At 37.1% G+C, this 12,291-nt stretch overlaps 1 long non-coding RNA gene across 1 annotated transcript in view; it reads right to left on the reverse strand.

Moving 5' to 3' along the window:
• Window positions 1–1,073: 1,073 nt before the first annotated feature.
• The window catches only part of LOC144580691 (uncharacterized), a 55,471-nt gene continuing 44,253 nt past the window's right edge, over window positions 1,074–12,291 (reverse strand). The window contains exon 2 of the long non-coding RNA XR_013530686.1: window positions 1,074–2,039. This is a non-coding gene — a long non-coding RNA (uncharacterized LOC144580691). The remainder of the gene's footprint in view (window positions 2,040–12,291) is intronic.

Genomic DNA, 12,291 nt, shown 5'->3' on the forward strand with positions numbered 1-12,291 from the left:
CCATCTTGTTTCCAAATCCTGGAGGAAGAACTTTGAAGAAACCTCTTTAAATCTTTGGATCATTTTTTCTTCACCACTAAATTGAAGAATATATAACAGCAATAATAATAACAGAATAATAATAGTCTCCAATTACCAGAGACTTACAACATGTTACAACATGCCAATCAATTTACAAACATTACTTTGTTTAATGCAGAAAACATATTCAAACCAGAAATCAGCTGAGGGAACCATGATCACTGGCTAGAGTGAGTTTTCTGACTGGTGATGTATCTAGTGGACAGGTCTAGAGTCAGGCTAATGTAACCCAACTTAGAGTGGTTAAAGCAACAGAACTTCATTAAATTAATCTCTATTCACACAAAAAATAATTTGATAATTCCAAAGCACCAAAATGTCAAATTCAATAGTAATAGTTGAACTCTGTTAGGTATTTACTTGTAACACTGGAAACTTTGCTAAAGCACTTCACATATTTCCTCTCATTTAATCCTTGCAACAACTGTGTAAGGTGGGTGTTTTCATCCATATTTTATAGATTCAAAAGCTGAAGCTCAGAAATATTAAGCAGTTTCTCTAGTAACTGTAGATAGAGATACAACCAGATTTATCACCATAGATGTAATCTTTTTCTAATTTAGGAGATTAGATTATATTAGAGCTCAACTTAGCTTCTATAACACAGATAAATAAATAAAACTGATTAACAAGATCAAAGTTTATTTCTTACTCACATATAATCCAAGGCTAGAAGGAGGCCTCTACCCTCCTCAGCTCACCATTTTATCTTTAGGTCCACGAAGTCCGTTCTTAGTCTCAACATTTCCCAGACAAAGAGAAGGGAGTGCCTTCTTTTAAGGCACAACTCGGAATTTGCACATACATATACATAACACATTAACGTGGAAGAGCAATTACTAAAACATGATGAGCATATTTCATTTTTCAGTAGACAAGACCATGCATATCCAAGCATATGAATAAGCTTTCTGCTCTGTGGAGTGGAAGGAGGAAGTGCATGATGTCTTTCTGCATGGTTTATTACTGAAAAATGTGCTACGGGGGTAATATTTTTCTTTTGTAGTGTACACTGGAAAACATGTACTGAAATTAATCTTAACAGAACAGCACTTCTGTGTCTAATAAGGAAAAACACCAACCACTCTATGATGAAAACAAGTAAATAAAACAAATAAAAACAGGTTACACCTGAATGCCAATCCTGCAAATCGTCATCTCCAGAGTCTAGCTGGTAGTCAGTAATACGCATCTATATTATTGATTTGGTATTGAAGAACACTGTGAAATCTTTCAGTGAAATCATGTTTCATCTAGTGAATATATACATCTCTCAGCGTGCTGGTGAAAAAATTGGCAATAAATGGGTGCCTAGTTTTCCCCCGTGAAGTATGCTGTCAGTAAAAGGGGAAGGTGTTCACCAATTTAAAATAGGGAGTGAGATGAAAAATATTACTTCATGACACCGATATTGCCAGGAAAGATCACGTGAATGATCACATGCAGCTTGTTTCAGGAGAACGTCTCGGGAATACATTTAGGATCTTGCAAGCCTAAGGCTATCATTTCAGCATCAAAATATTGTAACTTTTATCATTGAAGACAAAAGTATAACCAAAGTATTAATATGCAGTTACTGAGAGTTTTTGCTAGCATTTGAATGTTTTCTCATTTTTGGAGAAAAAATAGGTTTAAAAATATTTATCACTGGACAGATTTACAAACAGCATCAAAATGCTGCAATAGAACAGACATTTCAGAGTTGAAAGTAAGTACAGAGTGAATTAGGAGTTAATGAATCTGGAGTCTGGAAGAAACTGCCTCATTGACTTAGAAGGAAGCTTGATTCGGATATCCACAGTGATATACAATGAAAGCCATGTCCAAAGTCTTATTGTGAAAGATTTTCTACTTTAGTTAAAAACAGATTGAAAATCTTGGCTGTGGAAGACCGAGGCAGGAGGATCACTTGAAGCCAGGAGTACTAGACCAGTCTGGTCAACGTTGCAAGACTTCACCTATACAAAAAAAAAAAAAAAATTAATTAGCTGAGCACAGTGGCACGTGTCTATAGTACCAGCTACTCGGTGCACTGAGGCAGAATACCCTAAGCCTAGGTGTTTAAAGTTGCAGGGATCTGTGACTGTACCTTTGCACTCCTGTCTGGTCAAAATGAGACCAAGACCTTGTCTCTCCAAAAAAAAAAAAAAAAAAAAAAGGAAGAAAAAATTTGGCTGGATGAGGATTATAATTTATGATTCAAGGTATCAAGTTTAATATTGATAAATTGGTGAAAGATTACAAATGACATTCTTCTCCTCACAAATATGGAGCTGGTATAATTGCTGATTTAAAATATTATTGCAAACATTTTTAAACATAGTTTGAAATTGACGGTTTACATGTATGTTGAACGTCACTAAGAGTTGCACAGATTCTAAAAGTTGCTGAAAACTATTTCATATTTTATAGCAACTATTCCCAGAACAATGTTTGGCAAGACTTACAGGATGAAGGAAACTTCTGTTAATATTTAGTATTTACCTCAACATCTAAACAAGCAGAAATTACAGAAGAGCAAAAAGAGAAAAGCCAGACAATGAATTTCAGAACAGTACAAATTTGAATGTAATTTTAATTGATTCCTGAATCGTCAACTCAATAGACAGAAGCATCCGTTTTAATCAGGCGTATTTGAATAGTACACCACTCTAATATCAGTTTTTGAATTTGAGATTCCTCGTTATATGAACTATCTTATTTTCTCTATTGACATTTACACTATTTTTATTGATCTTTTTATTGATTCTCTAGCCTGTTATATATCCTCTCAATAGTGAATTAAGACAGTAATAATTGAACTGCGCTCATTTTAATATGCATAAGTTTTCCTTTATTATCATACCCAGAACCATGTCATACAGATAATTAAACTAGTTTAGCAGAATGTATTTCATATAAAACTAGGATATATTCTACTGTTTGGTTTTTTTTGTTTGTTTTTTGTTTTTGTTTTTGTTTTTAGAGACGGAGTTTCGCTCTTGTTACCCAGGCTGGAGTGCAATGGCACGATCTCGGCTCACCACAATCTCCGCCTCCTATGTTCAGGCAATTCTCCTGCCTCAGCCTCCTGAGTAGCTGGGATTACAGGCACACACCACCATGCCCAGCTAATTTTTTTTTTTTTTTTTTTTTTTTTTGTATTTTTAGTAGAGACGGGGTTTCACCATGTTGACCAGGATGGTCTCGATCTCTTGACCTCGTGATCCACCCTCCTCGGCCTCCCAAAGTGCTGGGATTACAGGCTTGAGCCACCGTGCCCGGCTTCTACTGTTTTGAAAAAAAATTTACTATTTTTTTCATTTATGTGATAATGCTGATAACATTTGTTCATTTTCATATTCATAGTATTTTTTTTAATACTTTCTGGACCCACTTAACAATCAGAAAAATAGCAAAAGAATCCGCATCCTCTTTGACTTCCTCTACCGGATGTTCCCTATTTTAAAAACAGACATGTAGCAGAAATCTAAGGCTGCAAAACAAGATGAATTGAGCAGAAGAAGATCATTAGAAAGAACAATGTGGCACTCATCATTTTGTGCTGTCACAACACCATCTGTGTTGCACCAGACCAGAGTAACTTTGACATGACAAATAAACCTCTTAGGGGAAATGGGGATTCTATTAATTGTTCCACTGTCTGGCCGAACACTAGTGATATACTCTCCCCTAATGCAGCCCCATACACAATTGTGATTATTGAATTAACAATAGCAATGAGTTATGATTTTCAAAATCACATTTATTTCCCCTGGATGAAAAATAAGACTTAAAGTATTGTAGTCTCACCAGGGTGGTATAAATATATTTATGCAGTCATGTAATTATATTTATACCTCACCTGGGGGACTGACTCCAGAAATAAATACTGTTTTCTTCCCCTTGCTAATAAATATTGTTCAATAAAACTATATCATGTGTCCTCATGGCAGTCATTTTCCTCAACTGCAAAAAAATGGTGAGGAGGGTATTCGTTCAAATAATTGTTGACCTACCAACTGATCTTTTCCTGACAGCTAACGTTTATTGCAAGTTTATACATTCTAGCTGCCATGTTAACTGCCTATGTGTGTCATCTTATTTAAGCCTCACAACAATCCTATGAGACTTTTATTTAGCCAAATTTCTAGATCAGCAGTTAGCAAACATTTTGGGGAAAGAGCCAAATAACAGATACTTCAGGCTTTGCTAGCCAAACAGTCAGTCTCTGCCGCAGCTACTCAAGTGCTAGTATAGCTCCAAAGCTTCATATGCAATCCATAACCGAGTCAGTGTGACTGTATTACAGTAAAATTTGTTTAAAAGATAGCATACTTGATTTTGCCCGTGGGCCACTGTTTGCTTACTGCTCTTCTGGATTATGAAATTGAGGTTTAGTAAGGTTAGATGACTTGCCCAAGTCACGAAGTAGTGAGGCAAAAATTTAAAAACAAACTAACTACAGGTCTGAGCTACTAACCACGATATTGTACCTCCTTTAGTCTTCTTTAATCTTTCGCAGCAGAAAGATTGAGAAAATGTAAAACTTTTAATGTCTTAACAGCTAGCACTGGGATTTCTCTTAGAGAGAAAATGTGTTTTCTGTAAAGACATCTTGCTAATTCACCTGCGGAACGTTGAGAATGTAAAAGCAGTTATCAGCAGGCCTCAGGATAAAAGGAAAGATGTGAACAGAAATTTCCAGGTGCAGGAAGACAGAGTAGAGAGAAGAGAAAATCGCCGCATGTGTGATGGGTGATGATAGCCTGAGTTACAGACAAAAGTCAACAGACACAAATGATTTTTTTAATAAAAGGAGAAGGTTGGGAGTTTCTAACATTCTGTTACTTAGCCTACAAGTAATAAAAAGCTTACAAAATGTAGAAAGATGTTTCTCACACGATCTAAATCAAAAGTAGGATAATCACCGGGTGTGCGGTAGTCACGGTTCCAGCTCCGCCCCTCTGATCTTGCCTCAGCTCTCCCCTTCTCTGTGTTGACTGGAAAAGACTTTCTCCACGGCAGCAAGATGACAGCTACTGAAGCAGCAGCCTGCTTGTCCATGTACAGTGAAGAAGAGGAGAAAACCATCCTGTTTCCTAACAATGGGGATATTTCTGCTTATTAATAATTAGTCCCCCCAAGTCCCAAGTGCCTGGAGTTTAACTATGAATTCCTAAACCATTCTCTGGAAAGGAGGATGGATTTCCCAACACTGACCTAAACTACACAGGCCCTGTCCCTACAAATGTGGGCATTTCGTTTGAGTCATGTGGGCTGTGGGCAGGGGCATGGCAATCTGAACAAAAATGGGATGATTTTGGGAACACAGAGGAAAGACTATAGATAAGCAAACTATTCATCTTTAATTCACATGATGAAATCTTTACATAGCTCTGGAGTAAGACCGACTTTTAAAAAAATGAACGAACAAAACAATGACCTGGGTTTGCATTAGCATGGAGAGCATGGAGTTTACCTCTGTTGCAGAAACTATCACGTTAAATCATCACATAAAACATGCATGTTTCAACATATGTCAGGCAATGTGACAGATCCAGGGTCGAAATAAAAATTTTTAGTCACTTGCAGGAGACAGAACACAGACATTTTGAAACAATCTAGTAGCAGATTAATAGTGACATGTCTGGGATGCAATGGATATACTCAAGACTGGAGGGATCAGAGAAACCTTACAGAATCCATGGTTTTGCTTTCTTTTGTTGTTTTTATGAGTAGAAATTAAGCCTATAGGACATATAATCACAATATGTATACAAATATACTCAACAACAAAATATGTTTCTTTCAAAAATACAGACATGGCTAAGTATATTTCTCAATACTGCCTGAAAGGCATTATGTTAGGCGCCAGTAAAATCTAGAAGCAATACGTTCATGAACTCCACATAAATATACAGACACACATATGTAATCACCTCTAACATTTAGCACTCTAGAGAGCTCGTGTACTTACATTCATTGACATTCCCTTGCAGATCCAGAAATCAAGCTTAGATATTAGAGGTGAAACTATATGGGGAACGTAGAAACAGAATTTTGATTTGTGCCAAGGAAACACTTTTTAAGAATTGGGCAATATCCCTTCAATGTGTAATTTATTTTGAAATGGGAACATATTTTATCTACAGGGTATTCATTTTCTTAATAATGAATCTGCCGTAACTGGCTAAGAAGACAGCTTGTGCTTGCACTTAAGAGAAAGCACTCGTGGTTATAGGTAGGTGAACACAGTGGAAGGAAAATCACTTAACCTACTCAGTGAAGAGCTTTAGAAGGAATACATTAATGTGTAAAAGAAAGAAGACCCAAAGCATAAATTCTTCTAACTTATCTTTTCCCTAGATAAAAATTATAGTTCCATGACTTTCAAGCATACATTAAAAATTCAACAATATGGTTTTGTTCTTGGAATAATTTTAAGATGAGGTTTAACAGGTACAGCACTACTGATATTTCAGAGTGGAAATAATTCTTTGTTTTGGGCTGCCCTATGTATTGTAGAATATTAAACAGCATCCCTACCTTCTACCCGCTAGACGCCAGTAGCACTTTCTAGTCATGACAATAAAAAAAAAGTCTCCTAACACTGCCAAACATCCCCTATGGGGCAAAATTTCTCCTGGTCGAGAACTATTTTTTTAAAGAATAATTTTAATATTAGTCTACAGCATATAACAATTAAATTTCTATTATTAGTTTTCAATATATAATCATTTGTGAAAATAACGAGCAAGCTGCTTCTGAAGGAAAATTATGAATTATGTTTAAAATCAGTAGAAATTACTGCAACAGCTGAAGGGTCATAAGAATCAAGGTCAAGAGAGATGAAAATCATTTCACAATGATTTCAAAATTGATCATAGCATATAAAGATATCACTTCCGGCCTTGAACTTATGATCCACGCCAAAAAAGAAAGGGGGCTTGAGTCATCCAATAAATGGAAAATAAATGGTTAAAGAAACAGTTTCAACCAGGAAAAAACAAGGCAAAGTTTAGGATTTCGCAGCAATTGAAAAGTGGAAGTTACTGGAGGATTCGAAAGGCAGAGGTCGAAGAACAGTGATTCTTAGGAATTGAAAGCTCAGTAACTGCCAGAGCCATTCTCTTTCTACCCGTTTCTTAATCCTCTTGGGGACCCAGATAATAAAGAAAAACAGAAACCAGCCTGGCTTTAAGAATCCTAGAAGAAGCCAGGCGTGGTGGCTCATGCCTGTAATCCCAGCACTTTAGGAAGCGGAGGCAATGGATCACGAAGTCAAGAGATCGAGACCATCCTGGTCAACATGGTGAAACCCCGTCTCTACTAAAAATACAAAAATTAGCTGGGCATGGTGGCGCGTGCCTGTAATCCCAGCTACTCAGGAGGCTGAGGCAGGAGAATTGCGTGAACCCAGGAGGCGGAGGTTGCGGTGAGCCAAGATCGCGCCATTGCACTCCAGCCTGGGTAACAGGAGCGAAACTCCGTCTCAAAAAAAAAAAAAAAAAAAAAAGAATCCTAGAAGATTTTTAAACTATCTTGTAAGGAAATATTAGATAGTGTCTTATTTCTTCCTCAGCATCAATCAAATATTTTTCACATACGAATTAATGCATACATATTTTCATGCTTATTAACATATTATCTTTCAGTCTGGCTTCCCATTTAAGATGCCTAAGATGTTGTCTGCCACATAGTAGGCACAGATGGATTTTTAAAATAAAGGACTGAATATTGGATAAATGATTTCTATTTCTTCTATCACTGTAACAACCAACATTCCTTAAGAACAACTTTTATCAAGGAAGTCCTTCTTTCAACCTTGCTATCTTTTTTGACATTCCATGACGTTTCATACTTCCCAAAACTGATCCAGATTCCAAAACCTTCAACTTTTCATGACTTAGTATCTGCAATCTCACTTTTACTGCCCTGGTATTCACAAAACAACCAACAGCATAAGTTAGAGAAGAAAAAGATAGTCTTATCTGGAGAAGCCAATATCAATATAGTAGAGAGAAAAATACAAGATATGACATATAGTATTGTAAAGCACTTACCTAAGAAATAAAAGAATGGTGGTACATTTATTCAAAATAATCCAGCCTTGAGTAATTAAGTCTCCATATACTCTTCTGGCTTGGTTACAGAGAAAGCCCAAAACAGCTTTCATGTTTTAAGTGCTAGACAACAATGGAATTCTTTTTTTTGTTTGTTTTCTGAGACGGAGTTTCGCTCTTGTTACCCAGGCTGGAGTGCAATGGCGCGATCTCGGCTCACCGCAACCTCCGCCTTCTGGGTTCAGGCAATTCTCCTGCCTCAGCCTCCCGAGCAGCTGGGATTACAGGCACTCGCCTGTAATTCACCATGTTGACCAAGATGGTCTCAATCTGTTGGCCTCGTGATCCACCCGCCTCGGCCTCCCAAAGTGCTGGGATTACAGGCTTGAGCCACGCTCCCGGCCAACAATGGAATTCTTTACCACCCTCTTCATATTTTAGAGCTCAACATGCTTAAATGTTAGGATTATCTGGCATCAGGTCTCTAAACAAAATAGTAACTAATATTTAGAACCTATGGATCTCACAGATCCTGACGTGAAGTTACAGCAGGAAGTCAAAGCCAAATATACCATCAAAGGGGCGGAAATACAAATTCATTTTCATGTTCCTATATGACATAAAGAGCAACCAGTAGTTTCCAATCCTGCCTCCATGTTATAATCAGCCGTCGAGCTTAATAAAGCACTGTCCAGATGCTATTCTGTGAAATATAGATTTAATTGCTCTGCATTGGGGTCAGAGATTCAATACTTTTTAAAAGCCCACAATTATTAGCTTGTTAGTTTTTGGCAAAAACCACAATTACTTTTGCATCAACCTAATAATTCCAATATGTAAACATTGAAATAGAGGCATAATTAAAAGCCAAGCAATAAGGCTGGGCACAGTGGTTAGCACTTTGGGAGGCTGAGGCAGGTGGACTGCTTGAGACCTGGAGTTCAACACCTGCCTGAACAACATGGAAAAACCCCATCTCTAAAAAATATATATATACAAAAATTAGCCAGGAGTGGTGCTGTGTGCCTGTAGTAGTCCCAGCTACTCGGGAGCCTAATGGGGAGGATCATCTGAGTCCAGGGAGGTTGAGACTACAGTGAGCCGTGTCTCAAAAGAAAAAAAAACCCTAAGCAGTGAGAGAGAAATAGAAGTTAGTGATTAATGTCATCGCCTTATATTTTTAGTATTTGTTAGTGTAGTTAATTAGGTATATTTTATTCAGAAAATATGAAGTGACCTCTGCCAGTATACATCAGCGTCTGACAGTGCAGGCTCGTGGGTTCAAAGTTTCCTTACTGCATACCAACATGAATGAAAATATGTTCTCTTTCCTCTCACTAAAATCTTTGTCAGCACTGTCAAAATTTTGACACATTTTCCAATATTTAAAGATAAAACATCTTATTGCGTGAAGTAACACAGTCCTTTCGGTGATAAGATTCTCCACCTCTGAAGTTCGTAGCACAAAAAAAAAGTGGAGAAGAAAGTGGCCAATCCCATTATAAAGCAGTAGTCTAGGCATTCACATCACTACAAAGCGATGATGACATGAAATTATCAATAGATTTCTCAAGACAACTGAGAACTTACAAGGAAATAATTGTCTTCTGTGTGAATTTGCTCATATCAGTATATCTGAAAAACACATCGTTTTTGATTCCAAGAACAACACTGATTGAGTATCTAACCAAGTGGGATTTCATCAAAGCAACTGCATAAAATTGCGAAGGGCGACTGTCGGGGTCCGGCACGTCTGCCGGGGGCGGCTACCGACCTGCGGGAGTCCCCGAGACCACCAACGTAGACGTCTCCTTCAACCTGAGGGAGAGAGTGCACGGAAGTGAAAGAAAAATAGAAAAGTGGAGTCTGGAGGTCTGCGTAAATTATGGTTAAAACGCAGCAAATTTATTCTTGTGGGTTACAGCTTTTATACCTTTTTTCTTGTTTACATTTACTTTATCTCAGCAGAAAAGGGGTAGACAGAAAGGAAATAGAAACTCCATAAAAAACGGTTATCAGGGGCTTGTGATAACCGCTCACAGAGTAGTTTAAGGGGGCTTGTGATAGTAGTTTACAAAGCAGTGTGTTTTTTAAAGACATACAGTGCAAACAAACACTGGCGCCTTTAAGGTGGCTGGTTAAACCTGTTTTCCATCAGGAGATAGATCAAAGGCTTAGCTCCAGGGAAAATATGGGCAGGGGTCTCTTGTCCCTGTTTGGCATCTCAATTGCAGCAAGTTTATTGCTTACACAGAGACTGATAGGGACATGAAAGCAGACAGCACAATGTCTTCATAAACCGCAGACCTTTGCTTTGCATTCTGTTTATGCTTTCAGTGACTCAGCCCCTGGCCTTTGTCTCAGCTCAACAGCCCTCGGGATGGGGGTTGCAGATAGGTCCAGCAGCCAACATGGGGCGAGTCACGCTGCTGTCTCAGGCCATTGGCGCAAACACCGCACTGGCGACATCAGGTGCAGGTGTTTTGAAGAGCAATAGTCAAAGGAAGCTTCCCGTAAAGTACACCTACAGGAAACATACAGATGAGATACCAGTTTACACATGTGCAAGAAATGCAGTAAATCTCCAAATGTGCAATAAAGTGACAGGAAGCTGCTTTTTTTAAGTTAAATTGAAAGCATCATGCTCAAGGACAAAGAGAATGAGACAACAGTGGCACCGTGTTGGGAGCTGCTAAGCAGTTTGAGAGTCCTGCAAGCTAAATCTACGATGAGTTGGGGCGTCAAGTTTGAGGCACTGGAGGCACTGGTTACCTGTGAGCTGCTGGAAGAGATAAAAGCAGGTTATTGCTCCTCCTCAACCCCAGTAACGGACAGAAGTTTTACTCTTTAGAGAGATTGTTACAGAGAGACCCAAACACGACCACCGATAGCACACTATCTTCACATCCCAATGTGCTTAATGCAGGAATGCCTCCCTCCAAGATTTTCTTGATAGAACAACCGGATAAAAACTACCCTTTCTTCAAGTTGAGAAATTGAAAGGATGTAACCCAGGAAATGTTAGGAACTGTGTATTCTGCCAGATAAAGAAATCTAAGCATGTGAATTGATTAACCAATAAAGAAGCCACAGTAAGAATTGGAAACAGATAATCTCATCAGCATGACTTAAGTGTTAGGAAATCAGGAAGTGACTGTTTTGCTCCACATTGATCTCAGAGTTTGGTACATACTCCAGCAAGTCCTCAACAGAAGTTTCGTAAATGAACACATCAAGTCTCTGATTTCAATTGTTAAGATCCTAGATTCCCTGCTTCCTATAGCTCTCCCAGGAGAAAAATGTATATATATTTATTTTTTTAGAACAAAAATATACTATTTTATATAGATTTTAAATATATATATTTTTATACTCTTAGAACAAAATATATATATATTTAAAATATATATATATCATACTCTTAGAACAAAATATATGTATATTTAAAATATATATATATTATACTCTTCGAACAAAACATATATATATTTGTCAGCAAATATATATATTTATATTTATATTTTATAGAACAAAAATATACTCTTTTTAATATATTTTTTAAAATTTATATATTTTATACTCAGAACAAAATAGATATATATATTTGTCAGCAAAAAATATATATGCTATACATAAAATTATAAATATATATATATGAAAGTATAAAAAGCATACTTTTTATACTTTCATATATATATATTTATAACTTATGTATGGTGTATATATATCTATATTTTTGTTGACATTAGTTTAAATTTTGTCTTAATTTAAACTAATGTCAATTCATTTTAGTTGGCATTTAGAAATAATTTAATAAATACAAAAACAACACCAAAAGAGGAAGGAAAAAGTTATAAGCCTTCAAATGTGGAAGTAGCTTGTTCAAGTTGGACTAGAAGACGGTGAAGACCCTTCTATCCAATGCTGGACAAATAATTGTTTGAAGCCAGGGAAGCAGTTTATTAAGCAATTGATAGTCTTTAATACGTGCCGGCCTAAACTCAGTCTTCAATGGGAGAAAAATATTAGAGCACTGGAATGCTGCCTTTGTTTCCCAGGATTAGGTAAGTTTCTATAGGAAAGATACGAGCTTTAATACAGGTTTGTCCCTCTGAAAAGAGAAAGGCTACTACAAACACAAAAGCTTTGTAAAAGACACATTTTC

Source organism: Callithrix jacchus, chromosome 21, assembly GCF_049354715.1.
Source record: "Callithrix jacchus isolate 240 chromosome 21, calJac240_pri, whole genome shotgun sequence".
Classification (NCBI taxonomy): domain Eukaryota; kingdom Metazoa; phylum Chordata; class Mammalia; order Primates; family Cebidae; genus Callithrix; species Callithrix jacchus.